Source organism: Argopecten irradians, chromosome 6 (assembly GCF_041381155.1).
Source record: "Argopecten irradians isolate NY chromosome 6, Ai_NY, whole genome shotgun sequence".
Lineage (NCBI taxonomy): Eukaryota > Metazoa > Mollusca > Bivalvia > Pectinida > Pectinidae > Argopecten > Argopecten irradians.
The window spans coordinates 24,243,230-24,262,552 of NC_091139.1; the positions used below are offsets into that span (position 1 = coordinate 24,243,230).

Sequence of the window (19,323 nt, forward strand, 5' to 3'; positions counted from 1 at the left end):
ATATAAAATACATGTAACTGTTTATTTCTGTGCTTCCAGTATATACTATAGAAAAGAATGTATATATTTCAGGTAATGCATTTCTGGTCATTCTTGGAAACTGTATGTCCTGGTGAGTGTCAAAATAAACGCTAATAGAAGATGTTTATATCTTAAATGTTTATAAACTGAGAGAAAAATGTATTACAGGGGTAGCCCCAACATATCTCATAAATACTGACTTGCAATACCTTGACACTAAATTTTGTGAAAAATATTGCTCATCAAAGTCTTTGAGACAGCTCAGCTAGACAAAGTTATTTACTATTTAGCTGGGTACATATATTGTGAATATATATATATACACAATAAAGTAAATTCAGTTCCCCTGGTACATGGACTACTCTCTGGACTCGAACCAATGACCTCTATGCCCTAGACATTAGAACCAATTGTACCTCACCAGTGACATGTATAACACTGGTAAGTCAAAGATGACATATTGCTATAGCGACTGGAAATCCAAACTTGGGGTTGACACCTGGCGTTTAAAACAAGTAAAACAACATCTACTGCACTCGAAGCATTGTTAAAGATGTGATTCACCCCGTCAGGTGTTTGAGACACCAGTCCACAGTAATCAAATGTCAGGCATTAACTCGAGGCCGTTAATGTTGATCGGAGTACATATATAGATGACACACCGATTGACCTCACTTCAATATCGGGTTCACGCTGTTTTATAAAGTACGGAGACAATATGGATCCCATGTCAAACCACACAACCACATTAACAACAGGTTAATGGCATTGATAAGGATGGATTACTGACATACAAATCATCTCAAACACTCGATACCCATTGTGTCACATTGATTAGGTATCCGAGGGGATCATCTGGCTGCACAATATTGAACAAAATATTCCTGATAAAGGGACCATTTCACATGCAAATATTTGTGCTTATTTTAGAGATCACATTCTGTTAATTATAGTTCCCTAACTATCAAATAAAGGTCAAAGGTCAAATAAAGGTTAAAGGTCAAAGAAAGGTCAAAGGTATGAACCTGCGTAACCTACTTTTAGTTAGTTACTATGACAACTTGACTAAGGTTAACATTATTATCATTTTATTTAACAGCTAGGGTCATTTAGTAACACACGCTAAACACGTAAAAAACAGTGTTAGGTGACACAAATCTTACCTAATAACAACGGCAACGAAGCCTCAGCGACGAAAAACCGAACAAAAAACAAACGTAAACAAACCGGAAACAGCGAGACGTCACCAGTAATGACGGATCGCACGGAACACCGGCAAGCACGTGGAACAGTCAAAAAACGGCCGAAAAGGGCACAAAAAACGAATGACAGTACAAAAAGAAAACAACACAGGGCAGATGGGTAAACACACAACTGAATGTGTGAAAAAATTTGACTAAAACGTCAAATAAATGGACCTAACAGCGAAACGAAATAGACACAATGCAATTGCCGTCCGAGCTGTGTAGCGCCATAAAGGAAAGAGGAAGGGAGACCACTCTATGTTACTCTCGTCGAGTACGAGATGAGGTACGGTAGGGAGACGGGATTCTCAAATCTTATGTTTGTTGGGGCTACAAAGATGGGTGTAGGTAGCGTATTTGCATACTAAAGTTATGGTAACGTATTACTGAAATGAAAATTTTATTTAACAGCTAGGGTCATTTAGTGATGTGCTAGACTTTGCAGGTAGAAGAAAGACAGACTTCCAGGAGAAAAACCATTGACCTCTGGCCAGTATCTGCATGTGACTGCATGCCCCATGTAGGATCAGAGGACACGTGGTTTAGTCAGTAGATATATATATATGGGGATATCTCAACACAGTCAGCACCTTCACGATATATCACAATCAAGTCTCCTTGATCAATTAATTATAAATAGGAATATCAAAAGATGGTTTATTTATATACATACTATAACCGAGACATATACTGGGTGTTGTCTAATAGAAATGTATGGGAATTACTAGTTTTAGAAGATATATAAAGTCGACTGCTAATGGTCCTCGACAATACGTGGATGTGGAATTAAAGGATGGACGCAGACAAACTGTAATTTCTGGTGACTTATTAAAAGTCAGAATAAACAACAATGACAATACCAATCAACATTGGAATACAAGGTTTCCATGCATCAGTGTTGGCATCCATTTCAATATTGCGAGATTCAAGCTTTTGCCTGAAGATTAACAGCAACGTCTAGACTTTTGTCATGATTCCAATATACCGACAAGCTGGTACGTCTTAGCCACCGGTTCAACTTCTGAGGTTGCCAAACGGATCTTATATCTAAGCAGCGTCTGACAAAATCGGAAAGGAATATCCGTCATCGTAATGACCCTTTCTCAGAGACACTACAGCTAATACGGGCCAAAATGTTATGTATATTACTCAACTGGACTTCATCAGTTACTGCTGGACTTTTGTATTTTTATGTCCTTTTAACAGCCAGGGTCATGTAAGGACGTGCCAGGTATGAAGGTCGAGGAAAACCAGAGTACCCGGAAAAAAACCATGCCCCACATGGAATTTGACCTTGCGACCAAGAGGTGTAGGGCTTGTGGTAATAAGTTGGGACATCTTATAACCACTCGGCCACTACAGCCCCTAGTTATTGGACATAATAATGGTAGCTTGTGAGCTAGCGATTACCTTAATGAAATGAAAATAAAAGTCAGCATGAAATATCCTAACTTAAGTTAGCAAAACAAGACATATTGAAATGCTCTCTTCCTTCGGGATCAATGTTGTCCTAGCTGCTCTCCTCTGTTTAAATACTCGCTGAAAATAATTGATTTGTAGCGTGATTGTAATAGCTTTGTACCCCTAAGTGTTGACACAATATGGCATGTAATTTTAGATTCTCAAACAATGGCCCAGTAAGTTAATTTAAAAATCAAATTAACACAATCTTGAAATTTGAATTAATTTCAAACACAATTAAAACCTCCAACTTCAGTCTGAGTAGATGTCAGTTGAAATTTTAATCCAAAATCCATTACAATTTTATCAATTGACAACAAAAACCAAAAACTTCTAAAAGAAAATGACAGAATCAGTCAGTCATTTATATAGAATACAAAGAACATATTACAGTAAATGCACTGATTATAGATATCTTCTAAATACATACATGTGCTTTTTACATTGAATCACATCAGAAATTCATACATGTGAAAAATATATGTACATACCTTCATTTCAAGAAAATATATTGTTCAGCAAACCAAACTTTTTTACAAAAGCTTTTTATTTAAATTTTATACAATATGTTCTTTAAGTAATCGCGCTCAAAAATAATCAAAAAATCTTTATGCGTAGAAAAAATATTAGATCTTTAGACAGCCCTATGTATTTAACTTTGTGCAGTGATAATTATATATGGCAGTCAGTTCAATTTTGATCAAAAGCATGGTTAGAATATCTATCAAATGGCTAAAGTGTGTTACCATGGCTAATTTCAAGTTAATCAACCATGAATTCAGTCATTTAAAGTGATTTCACAATAACAGTTTTAAGGAATGAAAATTGTGATAAATTTTGTAAAATATGAAAGCTGCTGATATGGAAATAAAATCATACTACAAACTAATAAATGATTGTAAAGTTATCCAATCTTTAGACTAAACTGTCAGAACAAGCTGGCCTTGCCTAGACATACAAATTTACCTGTCATCGAAATCAACACATCTTGAAGGCCCCCCAGAGAAATCAACACCAATCTACACCCCAACAGGTCAGCTGGAAATAATTCATCTGAGAATGGCACTTCCTTTTTACAGCTCAAATTAAGTGTATTAGGTAGAGTGGTGGTTAACAATAGCCACATCACACCTGGATAGCAACACAAACTCGTACAGGTAAAAATGTCTGCCCCACAACTCCCTATCTGTATCACTGACTAATTAGACAAAGCCAGAGAACTGAGTAAACCGATATATTTACAACCTCTTGTACATATTGCGTAGATGTCGTGAGGAACATGCCCCAAATCTGTCACAATGCAAACAAACTTTCATTCAGATTCTATTTCTGCCATTCAGACTAAGTTGATCTTGGTCATACTTGACTATCATTAAATGCAGAGCTTTTACAAACATTCACCTTCAACGAATTTAATTCATTACTAGTTTTATTCATCAATAAGCCCATGTCTGGCAATAAGCCCATCTGTATTTTAGCATAGGATCACATACACTGTTGATAAATCATAAAGACTGGGTAAACAATAAAAGCACCAGTTTGGTCTGTACTGTTGTGGATTCCACCCATCATGAACAGTTCAACTGCTTGCTCCAGATACTAATATCAATGCAATTAGTCAGTCTCATGTTGTTTGATTATGGTAGCCACGTGCACTAGTAGCTACAACCAAGAAACATGCCTCAATATGACCCTATAATAACTGTTAAAGTGATCATGAAAGCTGGGCAAAGGAAGGCTTAAGTCGGTAAAAATGGTGTTGATATATCCATGCAGTATAATTTCTTATGAAATAGGAAAATAAAATTTCCCATCAAAATTGCTCTGCATACCACGAAATTAATTTATATTAATGGAATCCTAAACGTCCTCCCGGCTGGCTATGTCTGTGTTGACATTCACACGCAGCCTCCCTTTCAGAATTTATTTTTAGAACTGTGCTTAATTTACATGGGGCTTTTCAATAATTTCAATAGTCAAAACTGGACAGCTAGGGTAAGCAGAACTTGACTGTCGTTTTGATATATAAGTACTTTTGGAAGGCCAACGAATGCAATTAGACTGGTTTCATTGCCCGACTATTCACTATAATCTACTTAATTAATTATTGTGCAATCAAATTTTAGCGAATAATATATCATGAACAGGTTATATTTATAGGGCAGGGATGAATTCACACAATCACCACAATTGATGGCTATGCAAACGATATACAACGAACAGAAAAACAGCTGGTGATTGTGCAACATTTCTGTTGTGAGAAGTTCTAAAATAAGATTACCACTGAAATAGTACATTTACAGTAACCTGGAAAAACAGACAAACACATATACATTTTTGTTCATATATATATACAGGATAATTAAAAAATGTCCACTGAATACCAGAATTGTCTGAATTTGAAGCTGATCAAATGCTAATGTATAAATGTGTCTGCCTTGTAAAGAGGTATTTAATTTTGAACAGTTTGTATATTCATATTGAAATATTCATGAGACATTTGAATTTGCAAAACAATGAAAAAAGAACCAATGGAACATCAATAATTAAAATCAGTGACCAGGAATATGTGTCAATGTTTACCATAACGTCTGATTTATTTGTGGACCGTCAGGCGTTGTCAGTTTTATACTATTGTTTATGTCAGATATATGAATTTATTACAACAAGAACATGTCCCTAGTTGTCAGGTATCATTATATCTATGGTAATGTTCATCGTGTGCCTGCCTCATTTCCCAGTCACTAGTTCTCACTTACATACCAGTTTTATTGCTCGACATTAATGAACATCATTTCTGACTTAATGTTCACTGATCGTTACATTAACACAATAATTAATTACAGACTTTGTTTGTGTTCCCCCATCACCCCCTCTCCACAGTCAAGTCCTGACACTGTTTCACCCATAGCCTTGTGTTGGCCATTCACCTTTAAGAAACTTTACAAGTGATAGTAGCTGTTCAGAATTCAGGATATACCTAGGTCACTGATTTGCCTGCATTTGTCAGTAAATGCTATGGTAATTAAGGTACAATATTTATCACTATAACTTTGGTTAAAGATTTTCTCTATCACAAGGAGACAGAACACAAATATATCACAGCCAGAGAGAAACTAATATTTGCCACAGGTCCTAATTGAAGCCTCCGATCTAGAGCAGTTGGGCCAAAATGTCTCAAAATGCCCATATGGTATGACAAGTGCATTACATAGGGTATATATATAGGTGCAACATTACCGTATGAGACCTGCTTCTCATCCAAAGGAAATAAACCACAGAAAGTGTTAAAGCAAACATCTCAAATATCTCAAATGTCAAGGCCACATGATCAACACACTTGCTATTTACCTATTTACACTCTTCACCAAAGAAAGTACCACTACAGAAATTGAAATGACCAAGAATGGTGAAGAGGGGTTACATTAAAACAAATAATAGGTACATATCATATGTGACTCTAATTCCGTATATGCTTATATTACAGAGTTATCTGCCCTTGCAGGTAGGTATTGATTGTGACGTCATGCGTTTAAGAGGGTAACGTCATACTTTTCAGAACAAACGACGTAAATTGCGCTCACCAAATAATGATGTCACAATGGATACCTACCCAAAAGGGAGGCAACTCTGTAATATGCAAAGACGGAATATGTCTCTCTACACCTATAATATACCCCTTCTCCCTCACCTAGATCTACTACCTACTCTATCATCACCTAAATACCCAATACTAGACATTTACATCTCAGCTTGGCATCTATTTACACTAATGCTACAAGCCTTTGTACAAAATCAATTAGAATCTATCAATAATATATGCATTCAAACCTTACTATAGAATATACAACATTCTAAAAGGTACAATTAATTACATACTGCAGTTGTTCCCATTTAGACACAAAGGTTTTGTAAATTCTTTCTTTACGTGTCACAGAAGTTTAATTGTAGAGTTGTGAGTAAAATTGATTAGTATACTGTAATGAATTAGGCCCGATCTAAAGGTATACTGTATACTTAATTAACAACAGGTTCCAACAGCTGTGGGATCTCAGATTCACTACCTAAGCAGTGTTCTATATGTATACTGGGGGGTAGGATGGTAGGCTTACAGGCGACACCCATTCTATTATCATAGGTGAAATTATTATACAGCATGTATATTGAATAATTATGAAATCAGCACTTATATTGAATGGTCATAGTATTTTTCTAACTTTAATATGAATAAAAAACAATTGACATATATAACAAGAGGCCCATGGGCCTTAACGGTCATCTGACTATTGGCACAATACAACACAATGCAAACAATTAAGGCAATACAAAGAACTCTTTTAATAGAAGAAGTTCAGGTTCTGATATATGCGATGAATTAAACCATCAATGAAGGTCTCTTGGTCCCCACCATGCTACAAGTCCAATATCCAGATCTAGGACTGTTACTTATTTACAAGAAGTCGTTTAAAGATTTTAGCCTATTTGACCCTTGTGACCTTGAATGAAGGTCAAGGTCATTCACCTGAAAAAACTTGGTAGCCCTTCATCCCAGCATGTTACAGGTCCAATATCAGTACCATGGGTCTTCTGGTTCTTGAGAAGAAGTCGTTTTAACAATTTTAGCCTTTTTGACCACTGTGACCTTGAATGAAGATCAAGGTCATTCATTTAAACAAACTTGATAGCACTTCATCCCACCGTGCCAAGGACCCAATATCAGGTCTCTAAGCCTCTTAGTTATTCTTAAGAAGTCGTTTAAAGGATTTCAGTCTATTTGACCCATGTGACCTTGAATGAAGGGCAAGGTCATTTATTTGAACAAACTTAGTAGCCCTTCATTTCAGCATGCTACAGGCCCAATATCAGTACCAAGGGTCTTCTGGATCTTGAGAAGAAGTCGTTTTAACAATTTTAGCCTTTTGGACCCCTGTGACCTTGAATGAAGGTCAAGGTCAATCATTCTAACAAACTTAGAAGCCCTTCATCCAAGCATGTTACAGGCCAAATATCAGTGCCCTGGGCCTTCGGTTATTGAGAAGAAGACATTTAAAGATTTTAGCCTTTTTGACCCCTGTGACCTTGAATGAAGATCAAGGTCATTCATTTGAACAAACTTGATAGCCCTTCATCCAAGCATGCCATGGGCCTAACATGCTGTAGTACTATCATACCGAACCATCACACCATGAAATATGATGCTGACAGTTAGACACCTTTCTCTCCCCACCAGTGAGAGAGAGAATAGCTATTCTCTTACCCCAGACAGGAATATCCACAGCTTTACCCGTGTGAGATTTTTCTATCTCACTCTAGGGTAAAGACACGCTACACGAGATCTTTGCGCATACTCAACAATTGTATGACGTCACAACAACAGTATCATGACGTCGCGGTAATAGTATCATAATGTCACCACAACAATTAAATGACATCACAAACAAAGACGACGAAGATGACGATTCATTGAGGTTACGTCATCCTCGCTTGTATATATGTCATCCTCGCTTTTATAAGTGACACGTTTATTTAGACGCAAAGTGGTGCACAGGGTAAGAGGAAAAGAATCATTCACCTTCTTTGTATTGAAACAGGAGATTTCAACCCTCGGGATAAGATTCTTAAGCTGTCAAACACTCGGCAAAGCCATGTGGTTGACAACTTAAGAATCTTACCCCTTGGATTGAGATTCTTCTGTCTCACACCAAACGGGGTGAAAGATTCAATTATACGTATACCCATATAGAATAGGACATGTATGTACAGTACAGCATGTTTAGGCAGTGGTGACGACGTTGGGGCTACTCCTATGACATTTTATAGTGTTATCTCACCGAACGATCACACCTGGAAATTTATGCTGCTGACAGCTAGACACCTTTCTGTCCCTGCCAGGGAGAAACAGTACATAGCAAAATGTACTTTATATCATGTATAGATAGTGATGAAAGCCTGCCAAGGCCGAAACATGTCAGCTTCCAGCTGTAGGCATGTTGTGTACAGAACAAGTAGTATGGAAACCTGCACGACAAATATATAACATTTACTGGGCTCATTTCTCTTGTTCTTTATTTCATTCTTTCTATATAATACTTGTCTTATCCCTTAATTTCAATTTAAACTTTAACATTTTCAACTAAATTTTTTTAAAGTATTGATCAAGTGTCCATAAAAAGACTGAACTTGGCTTTAAAAAAGATTAATATACCTCTACTTTATTTACGCTATATAGTTATAAAACTAGCCCCTACTTTTTTCCAAACCCTCGCTTGTGTTGAGTCTTTCGAACTAACACACCCCTGGAAGCTAGCACACACCTAGACTGGTTATTTCGTTTAACCAATCAGATTCGAGTGGGCGGGACTTGTTTCCGATCGCGCCATCATTGCTAGGTGACGTAACAATTGGGCGGAGCTGTGTGCCATCTCCGTTGACATTTCAGACATGTTAGTAATCTAACTGTTACGAACACGTCGTCATGTTTATCTTGATAGTGAGAGGCTTGTGAAAAATGCAATGGGTCAGAAGACAATAGCTTTTATATGTACATTTACGTACACCTGTAAGTGGTTAACGTCTCGGAATTTCAACAATACTTGTATATAAATTTAGGATTATGCCTAGTGGTATAATGTTGAAATATGAGAAATCATAGCGGAATCAATTTTTAACCTGCGGTTTGAAGAAAAACAAAACGGACATGGAATCACAATTATCATCTCGAATAATTTGTATGTTTGAAGGGATTACGTAATCTCACCATGTAAAATTTTCTCAATCTCTAATGACCATTGCCGTACGCAACAGGAATATAGCGTATGAGAAAAATATATTTTGATTTTGTTTAATCATATCTTTTGTATGTATCAGTATATTAAAACAGTTAAAGTATGGGATTGAGTGATATATCAAGTTTCCGGTTTCCCTCGAACTTGCCTATTTCCCTCGGCTCCGCCTCAGGAAATAGACAAGTCTCGGGAAACCAGAAACTTGCTATATCCCTCAACCCCATACTTTAACTGTATAATATTATAATTAACCTTACACTGATTTCATCTTTAGCTTGTTGGTAGTGATTCTAATGAGAGGCGAGGAGCATGTAAATCTATAATCTGGATTCCAATCCCACGAAATAGAAAAACAGAGAGAATCAATATCAGCTAGAATTAATAAAGGTTGAATCGGCTAAATCCAGAGTTAACTGTCAAACTGCAATCAATATTACTCCCTGGAGAAAGGATGAAATTTATTGAAAATAAATTCGGTCAAAATATGCCAGCCAAGGTCGGTAATACGTTTGACAATCGGGTACAAGCCTGTTCGTATCTGTGTAACAGAAAGTAGAAGATTTCTAAGTGCAGAATCAAAGAGCTTAATGGTGCTACTCTGAACTAATGCTTTAGGAAATTTAACTTTTAATGGGTAGTGGCATTCCTGATATTACGATAACTGGTTGGTGCGATATTCGACATCTGTACCAGGGAGAGAGTGCAGTACACATGATCTTTTGGTGAGATAATATTTGAGGAATTTAATGTTGATGCTGGCCATTGTCAGATGATCATCGCCCCTCTCTGTCTGATAGGATGTCTCTGGTTTGTTGGTAGCCATTGATCCACATTCCTGGGCCCCAGATCGGAGCATCATGGTCGCTTTTAATGTTACTCTATCACACACAATCTAACTAAAGACTACTTTCGTTTCACTACACACTCAAAATAGACATGCCCCTTATCATTACATATGATCTGGAACTTGGAGTAAAAAATCTCTACCATACTGGACTTGTTACATTGTATCATCCTTGGGTTTTTTCTCTGATACATCTGAGGGCTAGACGAGTGATTGTGATACAGGAAAACTACCTAGATGTATTGTTGTGATGTAATTAGACATGTGTCTGCTATTGTGTAAATAATTAACCACTGAAGCATGTGTTTGATATCTGTCTATCATACAGACAACTAGATATAGATATATTACATTACCAATACTTACATACTCATAAACTTTACTGTCCTACGTTGCCCGTGAAATGTTATTTTTTCGAGGTTGGTTGGTAGCATGCCTGATTAACATCCTATTTAATTACCATCCAGAGTCATTTAAATGTAAGGACAGCCTCCCCATGTACCAGTTAGGAAGAAATTCAGTTAGAAAGAATAGAAAATGTGAGATCCCAATATTTAAAAAAAAAGAAAACTCATGACATGACTACAAACAAAATAATATAAACCTTATAGGCGTCACCTATAGCTTAATATGGTATTGACTGAGCTAGCTAGGACATTAACTAAAGCCGAAGTTCAAAAGATCCGGCATCAAATTCAATAAATCACAAAGGTCCTTAATTTTCATATAAGATATAAAAATCTGATTTAAAAGGATTAATTGCATTACTTGGTTACCTACTCTGAGGACAATGTTTTGAGGAACTCTTGATTTCAGTGGAGGTAATTATAACTAACTCTTGATTTCAGGGGAGGTAACTTACTCTTGATTTCAGGGGAGGTAACTTACTCTTGATTTCAGGGGAGGTAACTTTACAAGCAGATTATTGTCAGCTGGTGCTCTCAAACACTCTAGAACGTATGTTTGTAATTAAACGTGTTCCGGTCCATTAACTACGGCGATAACAAGGTGCGAACCATAAATACAATTTCCGATAAGTAATCTTATATATAAAGTAGATTTAGGCTTCCCTAAAAATATCATTTTGACCACTGGATTCAGACTTGCAAAATGATAACCAGGCTATCAACTCCAGAACTTACTAAATGTCAAAGATTAAATCATAGGTCTCGTAATACACATCACAATAATCTACACGTCCCGTAAAGATTCCAAAGTTTTTAATCAAGGAGACAGAAACATCCCAATAAATACAACTGTATGTAAGATTTGATTTGATTAAGGCTCCAGACTCCTTTATCAGTACATATCCTGTACTGTATTACAGGGTATAATAAAACAGTATTAATATCAGTGTCTCCAGTCTACGGACAAGGATGGGTTTCCTTCACAGAACAACACATTCCATTAACTAGGGCTCGTAGTCGAGATGAAATGGAGTCCTATGTGCTCTCTACCGTGTGACATTGTTGTGACCAATCATTTGTACAGAAGTCCGGATCAAAATAATTGGATAGAAAACGCTAGTCTAAATACAAATTGGATGAATGATTAGTACAAGCCGGAACTCTTTTGTCACGGAAAACAATTATCTATCATATGATCATCATAACAATAGAGTAAAAAACTTTTCTATAGTTATCTCGTGTCACTAGGTTTGGGGTATATAATTAAAGATCCCAGGAGACCTTGACCTCTTCATATCTAACATGTATGTGTCACTGGTTTAGGGGTATGTAATTTGTGTATCCCTAGTGACCTTGACCACCATAGTTAATGTATATGTGGCATTGGTTTCGGGATATGTATATTGTGTGTCCCTAGTGACCTTGACCTCCATAGTTAACATGTATGTGTCATTGGTTTTGGGGTATGTAATTTGTGTGTCCCTAGTGACCTTGACCGCCATAGTTAAGGTGTACGTGCCATTGGTTAAGGGGTATGTATATTGTGTGTCCCTAGTGACCTTGACCTCCATAGTTTACGTGTACGTGTCATTAGTTTTGGGGTATGTATATTGTGTGTCCCTAGTGACTTTGACCTATTACCAGTATCAATATTTGATGTGATTTTCCTATACATTAACACAAATCTAAGCCCAGGGATTCCTCAGTCAACTTTATCTGTCCCATGAGGTGAAGCTGAAGTGTGACCTATTACTGTACACCATCTGGTGTTACATGTTGTTAGACTTTAAGTCTATAGATTTATATTATACAGAGAGTATACAGATAATGCCTACCCATATTAGGAACAAATTCATGAAAACATGCCTAAATGCCACAGTACATTTGTAATGACAACCATTCACAATGTAACTAGAATCTCACAAAACATATAATATACACACTAAATTCCTCCATCAATTTACAGTGTCAAAGGAATCATTAGTGAAGAACATCAAAACACATCAATTTTGCCATGGTCTTCAAGTCACAGGAGTCTTTTTAAATCAACAAGTCTGAGAAAGTTACATTTGCATTATAAATAACTTTACTGCAATTAAAACTTGAACACTTCCTAATATCCTAATATCTTCACACTGTCGGAGATTTACTGTCACTTAAATAGGAGTATGTATAAGCAGAATTTGCTTCCTTACATCATGTTATCAAAGAATCTCACATGCTTCCTGTTTCCATGTTTCTAAAACCTGAGATCATTGAAAATGTTCTGATCCTTGTCCTAACACTATCAATACATCATGGTATGATGTTTGTAGAGTCAAGTATATTGTTTTTATCGCCAATCTAAGCCAACATTTTTTTTTGTCAAGTTTTGAACAACTGTTAACAATTGGCGTTGGTTCATCCTTATCAGCTGACCATCACTTCTTACAGCTTCCTGCTAACACACAATAGGAGTCAGTTCATATATATTCTTAACCCCCCCTCTTTCCACAAACCCCGTACCCCCAGTCCCCCCCCCCCCACACACACACCAATTTGGTAGGTTGATCATCATGCCTAACCACATGATAAAAAACGTCAAGAGCTTAATTGTTATCTATGATCTGATTGGTTAAAATGATAAGTTCATCTAAGAGAGTTTTTCATCAGTGTCTCATATATTTTATGCTCAACATTCCATGGTCTCATGATACAGTTGATGAGACAAAGCCTTTAAAGGCGGAGTTATGTAGGCGATAAACCAGTAACTAACTTAATCCATGGTCATCATATTAAAACAACTCAAAGACCAAAAAGGGGCTGTCTTTCAAGCAAGAATAAATTCTTTAGTGGTTTTCCTGATTTTCACAGAGCAGAAAACCGTATTTATGTAAAAGTCCAGTGCCTCTAGAACTGATGGCCATGCAAGCATTCATAGCCAATAACAATATTCAAGTTAATGAGACCTAGCGAGCTCTCTACAGGCCTGAAGATAATGTCTCGGAAAATGTCTAAGTCCTGTAGGAAATCATGCTCCAGCCGACTGTCTGGACAACCTAATATGTAATTATGGTCAATCAGCCATTTTATCTATACAGATGAATGAATTATACGACAGATGTCTTTCAACTTGTATTATAACATATTCTGGCTACAGAAAATACTATATGTTACAATAATACTTAACATCTTTTGAATACATGTATTGATAAATTTGCATACTTCTCAATTCATTCAAGTCATCAGTTTTAATTATATAAAAGGAGTTTATACAGTAGTAGGTAACTGTCACCCATTGTATTTAAGCCCGAATCTCTTTACCAGGAAGCAAGCACAGTAGAGTTATTTCTGATGTTATATTTGATGTATTATGATGAGCTAACATCCAAATTAAATATTGACAAAATATTGCATGAACCCGAACCCTAGGTATGTTGATACTTAAATATTTTGATCAGTATTGTATTGAATTCTTTATCCTGATAATTGTAACTCAACCCTGACACTCTTGAAACCAAAAGTAGACATACAAGTTGTATAGGTATTGACTGATAAAATAATCACAATTTTAGTGTTGATTCTAAATATCTATTGTTTAAATAAAGTTAAGCAATTTTTGTGTGTGTGACCAAAACAGTGTAACTGTTAGAGGCATGAAAGATATATTTATCAATTGTAACATTGCTTATTCGACCTAGTAAGCACCTGTGTCTCTAAGTGCCTCACTCCCCTTTTTGAAGCCTCACTTTCCCTCACCTCAAAGTAAATGCATGCTGAAAACAATTAAATAACAGTTTCTTTAACACATTTGGTTTCTTTTACGAATTGATTTATGGCTAATACTATGTGCAATCATTTTATGAAAGGGTAGTCCACATATTTCCTTCATTTATATAAGCACTTTGGTTGCTTATTGGGTCAAATACAGTACTTACCTGAGGTCTCTCCAATTACATAATGACAGAACAGGTGACCAAGCTAGCTGACAGAAGATGCATCTAAATCCCCATGTGCCTAATTGAATTGAACTGTGATGGATATGTTGGGTCTTATATATATTGTCAATTCAACTTTACTGGAGGCGGTGTACATATAGTACCTATCTGTTAGTCTATATATCTGTCTGTATCTTAATTCACTACAGTGATAGGATCTCTGGGACTCATACCATCACCATATACCTAATTAAACCAGGGCTTTGATTTGTTGTGATAATTACAAAATGGATGACAGCTCATAATATCTTTTAGAGCACTAGTCTCATGCAACTGTCCGGAAGAATAAAATTGATTTTGAATATCCTGAAACTTCCAACATCCCTCGTAATAGACCTGGCCAATCAGTGATCAGGTATCCATAGTAACCGATATAGAAACTGCATCATCAGCAGACAATGTAAGGTTTATAATGACGAGGAAATGCAGCCATGACGCTGCAATATACCCCATACTAGACCTATCCCTAACTAGCATCGTATGATTATCTAATGGAGGACAGGGAAAAATAGACATTCTGTTACTAAATATAGATTCATTGTAGACAAGAAATGTACGAAACATTTCCACTGTTAAAACAGTCCTAATCAGTAACTTATTTATGGACAGAAATCAGACATTAGATTGTCTGTCAACGGTACAGGGGTCAGAGGAAAGTTGGACTAATAAAACCTCTGTGATAAATGAACAGTTAATACATATTGTAGACCTATATAAAAATTATGAACACTATATAAATTTACACCTATATTTCTCATACCTATACAAAAATATCTAGATCTTTATTAAAATCAAATCACCTCATTTTTTTAATTGTCTTTCAATGAATTCATATACTGCATGAGGTTAATTAAAACACAAAATATGATTTGATACAATTAGCATCATTACTAAATATATAATTACAAGTACATGTGCATGTATATACGTACTGGTATATATAAATTATCATATATTTTCTAATTGCATGAAACCAATCAGCTATATAATTTATATATATATATACACTGTATATATATATGAAATATACACATGGTACTTTCTATTCTTCTTTATGTTATCATTAAAAACATTCTGAAATAAATTCATGATTTACTTATAAATGGTGTATATGTGTATTTCACTTTTACATTAGAAGGATGTAGCAATCAGATCAACATATTGAAGGGCTACATGTTAATCAACATATGTGTAAATTACTTTTTTCCTTGTCTGTGAAAATGACAAGTTTTTAATTCAAGGAATTATTGATTTTTCTCTTGCCATATTACTCAATGCCATTGGTTTATTACTCAAGACCATGATGATGAGGAAACAGACACTGGTGGAGGGTCGAGTAGAGGGTCGAGGAAACAGACACTGGTAGAGGGTGGTAGTGTGGGATTTCTAGGATAAAGACTTCAGTCCCTCCTGTAATGAGTCAGCAGGGGACAGATGGGGGACATGTGTGATCAAACCAATCAATATACATTTTGTATCCACTAACACAATGTGTTGGGAGACAACTGATGCTGCATGGCCCTGCACCTCACACATGTACTGATGTAGTCCCTGACCACAGAGTCCTGTAGTTATATAATAATGGTCGGAACCACATGTGTATTGGTACATATGTTTATTTGTATAATTACTGCATGTATATTTATACCACGGAGATATTCATAGCATTGTTTGTCCCAAGTTCACCCAGGACATTTGTTTGTATATACTGGCAAAACGAACATGGAAAATCACTTTAACCACGTATACATTTCTATGATGTAATAAATGTGTATTACTAAACCCATATTTTCACCAATACACACACACATGGTAATTTATACACAGCATTAGGTAAATAAAATGGGTATAATCGGGTTCACGTGTAGGCTCCGAAATTAAAACATGATGTTTGTACATATTAAAATGGTAAGAATTTACAACCGAAAATAAATTGCATCTTGAACATCTTGAAGTGATGAATGACGAAAGCGAGGATATCATTCCCCAATACATCAAAATGATAATTCCAGCACGTGAAACGTGTGTACAAACAAAATACTTACGATCGTGTACTAACAGCAATGCTCTGTCAGAACGGTTTACATCCCAAACATTCGGACATCATGATAATGTCCCAGAACTTATGAATGACAACAACACTTGAACGAAAGTCTCGGTAAATCCAAAGAAATACACTCTCTCAGTGAACGTTAGAATCTATAGGCCTAATATCCTTATTCCTGCACACGGGGTATTGTTTGATCAGAGCTATAATTCACCTGTATAACTCGCACATGTAGAATGTATATACACCTTGGGTACGGGGTATTCCTTGTCGGTGTACACAAAAAATCCAGCAATGTCCACGCAGTACCGTTATAGGTCTGACCGGCTAAGGTCGCTGACTGTTTACTAGAAGGCGAGGAACATCAACAAAAGCTTGTCAATCAACGTAAAACTCAACGTTACGAAGTCATGCATCCGTCATCGGTGTGTAGTAGCTAGCGACATGGTTCAGTGCCGTTGGTTAGCCTGATAAGTCCGTATGAATGGCAGCTACAAACATTTTACTAGAACACACAGCATGCAGCTCAACTCAAATAGCAGAGGTGTTGCTTTATCACTGGGCACATCGATAAACATGGCTTCGTTTTATGGTCAGCGCTTGTCCGTCATGATCGTATGCGTTTTTGACATGCTGCTCTGGGTGACCTTGACCAATGTTTATCTCAAACGATGATGAATATTAAATTACATGTAGAGCTGTTTATAATGGAGCTACCCATATGTTATAATTATGTACCAGAGACAGATATCACAATAGCGAGTTCATCAGTAAATTGGGCAAACGGAGGACGCCGATACAGCGAGTTCTGGTGTTCTAAGCGATCGCCATGCATTATGTATTTATCCTGAGGCAAGACCGAGGGCCCGCGAAATCGCCTTTATAGAAATTCCAGCAGTTGACGCGTGTCAATTCCTCTACTAGTATAATTGTTGTTTATTTATTAAACGTCTAGCCAGCGCAGGGATCGATCGTTTTTAATAGCTGATAACCGGTCAAGTTGTCCCAGGGACTAATTATAATGACAACAGCGACATTGCTTCAGAAACATGATTCTGACCACGTGTTCCGCAATTCATTTTGTCCCGCTTATCGATAAAAAGTGAAGTTATTAATTTGCTTTATTGCTTGAAACGCAAAAATCTGAAGCCACTTGCGGTATTAGGATGTGATTATATCAAATACAATGTACGTCATTTGATCTTACAAAATGATGACATGCGAAGTAATCTTGGAGGCGTTGGTTTGGATTGCATAACATCTAAAAATTTATTTTCAATAGATGGCTTTGACTCTCACCGGGGATTTCATATATAGGCTACTGAACAAGATTCGTTTTAACCTAGAGTGTTATTATTTATATCAGGGATTTAAAAATTACTATGTACATCGCTGTTTATATGTCACTCATGTGAATGAAGTATGGGAGGTGGGAAATGTTTGAACTAGAAATTTCATTTTGAAAAAAAAATCGGTTACCGTACATCATATTCTCATAAATTGGACGCCGTAAGGTTGAAAACTCCAAGAAGTAATCCTTCGTGTTCAACATAATCTAGTCTCAAAATGCATTAAGCATTATTTATACTGGCTATCATACAGGTAGATTATACAAAGACTAACTAAATCTTACGTCCCATAGGACTATCTGGGCGATTGAACCACCAACGGAAGGAAGTGGACATGTTTATTGCGATCAGCGACATTCGTAGGACTATTAACGATAAAACTATATCACGTGACTGTCTATCACATCTAGCACGTGCGTAGTGGCGTTTATAAACTGATAAATACTTCTTCTCTCCTAATTAGTTAATGTAATGACCATGTCCGTTGTGAACTTATACTTACCTATATAATCCCCAGTTCATTGTCCCGGAGATAATAAACCCACTTTACATTATTGTTTACATTTCTATACAGTATCCGCTTTACAATTCAATTACCAAATAGCCACAAGACATACTACAATTGAATTGAAATTATTGTATTTTACACATAATGAATGATATATGAATGATTCGAACAACAATTTAACACGTACAATTGAATTGAAATTATTGCATTTTACACATAATGAATGATATATGAATGATTCGAACAACAATTTAACACGTTTAGATTTCATTGTATATCACCAATCTTAGCCAGATTTTGGGGCCTGTCATTGTTCACAATTGGTACAGTACAAAAGCAGAGTTTGAGTATACAATAGCGTCTCTCCCATATACTTGTCTCCGTTTGCAAATTTCGCACTGTCTCTCTTCGTAGGGCGCTGACTGTCTATCGAACTGAGTTTCTTCGCATGTTGCACTTATATATTCGCAGGCGCAACGTTACTTTCCGTACATCCTCGATAATCCATGGGTTACTATCCCTGATGTTATATCCATGTTAGTGATAGTAATCCCTGGATTATCGGAGTATGTTTTCGTAAGGCGCCCTGTCATTTTGTCTCTGACGAACCTAAATTTTGCATATCACACATGTATAACTTCTGATCTTCGCACGGCGTATTTTCCTACTGATCATAAAGT

The 19,323-nt window shown here is 36.3% G+C and overlaps 1 protein-coding gene across 1 annotated transcript in view; it reads right to left on the reverse strand.

Annotated features, from left to right (window-relative positions):
* Positions 1–17,592, reverse strand: part of LOC138325399 (axotactin-like) — an 88,508-nt gene extending 70,916 nt beyond the window's left edge. The window contains 1 exon segment of the mRNA XM_069271031.1: positions 16,785–17,592. The gene's annotated coding sequence lies outside the window, so the exon portion shown is untranslated.
* Positions 17,593–19,323: the final 1,731 nt, after the last annotated feature.